The sequence below is a fragment of the Podarcis vaucheri genome (assembly GCF_965113315.1).
Source record: "Podarcis vaucheri genome assembly, chromosome: 2".
In the NCBI taxonomy this organism is placed as follows: Eukaryota; Metazoa; Chordata; class Lepidosauria; order Squamata; family Lacertidae; genus Podarcis; species Podarcis vaucheri.
The window spans coordinates 5,530,266-5,532,835 of NC_138760.1; the positions used below are offsets into that span (position 1 = coordinate 5,530,266).

The 2,570-nt window shown below is 41.7% G+C and overlaps 1 long non-coding RNA gene across 1 annotated transcript; it reads right to left on the minus strand.

The window, feature by feature from the left end:
- Positions 1-1,304: 1,304 nt before the first annotated feature.
- LOC309524520 lies at positions 1,305-2,344 on the minus strand. The gene is made up of 3 exons (XR_014215959.1): positions 2,142-2,344; positions 1,920-1,946; positions 1,305-1,507 (listed from the first exon to the last, which is right to left on the minus strand). It is a non-coding gene; the product is annotated as an uncharacterized lncRNA (long non-coding RNA).
- Between the last annotated feature and the right edge of the window lie 226 nt (positions 2,345-2,570).

Here is a 2,570-nt window from a genome sequence, read left to right on the forward strand (position 1 = left end):
GTGTTCAGAGCTAAACTCCTGTGCCAGCTACTACATGGGGCACAGATTTGGCCTAATGCACACCTTGACTCTATAGAAACCGTTCAGTCCAAGTTCTTAAAGCAAATTTTCTCTGTGCCATCTGGTGTTCCAAACACTTCATTGCGCTTGGAGACCAACCTTCCCTCAGTTGAATCACGAATTTGGTACAGGACATTTACTTATTGGCTTTGTCTGAATTTAACCTCCACCGATCTATTACCCTTAATATTGCAAGACCGTCACGAGAGGGCTTGGACCAAAACTGTTACTCAAAAGCTCTCCTCCTCTGGTTTATCACCCCAACAGTTATTGACATTGGCAAAGAATTTAATTAGACAGTGTCTATACGACATTGAGCAACAGAATAATTTAGCTACCATAAGAAAATTTTGTCTGCGGTACAATTTTCCCCCACCTAGCCTCCTCCACACATCTGTGTCCTATCTGCAAAACTTAACAGTTTTAAAATACAGATGTGCCTTCGCCTATGCAAGATTGAACGTACTACCGTCTGCAGTTCTCAAGGACTGCTTCTGTCAAATTCCTCATGAAAAACAATTATGTCCATGTGGAGACGGCAGTTATCGAATCCGTAGCGCATGTACCACCAGCTTGCTCTCTTTATAAAGATATGCATTACAAGGTTATTACCCCTCTTCTATCATCCATACCAGGCCTTTCATTCACTGCTACAGGGTCCTTCCTTCTTGCAGAGCAAGATTACCAGGTGACAGCAAACACGGCAAAAATTTTGGCTGGTGCAATTAGAATTAGATCTACCATCTGACTAACCTGTTTTTTACCTAGTAAAGAAACATATGAACCACTCGTTCATATGTTTTATTTGTGATCAAGGACAGTTATTAACTCTTTCATTTGTATAGTTGCAAATTCTCAGAACGTTTTTAGTATAGGCAACCATCTAGCTATATCTATATTTTATTGTACTTGATTCCTTTGGTATGGTTTGTGGCTGTCTATCTATCTGTCTTCTTCTTTTATAGTTCCACAACAGATCACCACTTTGTGTTTGTTTTTTAAATAACTACTACATCTCAGATTTTGATTTAAATTGCTGTACTGAATTATCTCAAATGATAAAGTCACTGGTGTGAATAAAAGAAAAATGTATATCTTTGTAGTTCTAAATGTGTTCCTGACTGACTGGGGCTGATCCTTCACAATCTAACAGCATGATGGCTACTGGCACTTGTATTGGTCTGTGGAGAGTTCTCACATGGTACATGAAAGATGGAGGAGTAAAGGCAAGCATTTCTCACATGTTGCAACTAAAATGTTTACTTTATTGGTATCATCATTCAATGTTATTGTCAATTTATCTGCACAAGGATTTTCAGGCTGAAAGAAATCTTGTCGACATCCAAATCCTACTAGAACCACCATGAACCACCACAAATTCCTAAGACACGGCATAGAATACGGTCTTGATTCTCAGAGCTATGGGCAGTATCATGCTCTGCAGTATCTGGAATGAGAGTTGAAGACAGAATTGTTAGTTCCTTTCAGGGACAGAGACTCCATGGCTGTCCTGTGCCCTTAGCAGCTCTGCCCTGTCACAGCGAGGCTGCCTACCTAGTTTATTTACAGGAAGGTCTTGCACACCAAAGAGGGCATTTCTAGAAAGTCTAAATGATTGTACCCTAGAACAGTTGGTCATGGAAGTGACCAGAAGGGTGGCAATTCTGGACATTCAGGACCTGGTGGAAGATGTGTTGTCAAGCCAGGAAGGAGCAGTGCCCACAGTGCTATTAAAGTAAACATACATGTAAATGGCCAATTGCCAAGAAAACTCAACACAGTCATATTTAATATGGAAATGGAGGCAAACAGTTTTGCTGAGAAATAGTGGTTCCCATTTTGAATGCCAAGATACTCACCGGTCCCGTGTTCACCTTCATATGGTCCTAGAGGGAGAAATTAGGAAAGTGTGAGACCTCCTTCCAGTCATTGGCACCCTAGGTTGGCTGAAGTTATTCTACTGCCCTATTTACTTAGACCTCAGGAAAATTCATCAGCATTAGGGGGCCAATTTCTCCTATTAAATACGTTTTCCTAATCCTTCCATCAGTAAAAAGGATAAATGAGTGTCAACTACTTACGTGCGGACACCATGGCAAAAGCAACCCAAACAAACAAAAGGAGGACCCAGAATTTCATGACGATCGCTGAAGAGGAGAGGAAGATTCTCAAGATTCTTGGAGGGACGTCACAAACTGACGGTTCACCTGGATCCAACTTCTCTTTCTTATAAAGGCACAACCTTCCAATCAAATGTGTTGGCTGAGCTGATGCGGTTTTGGAGCCTTGAACGGATTAGCTAGTAAGCAACCTTTGTCTGTGACCCCCTCCCCCTGTAAAAATAAACAAGATGATGTGTGCAGTGTGCCATGGGCTATGTACCCTTTCTTAGGATTAACTCTTGGTTTTTAAGTGCCATTGAATTCAATCTCCGCCTCTGCTCCAAGGAGAGCCAGTGTGGTGTAGTGGTTAAGAGCGGTAGTCACGTAATCTGGGTAACCGGGTTCGCG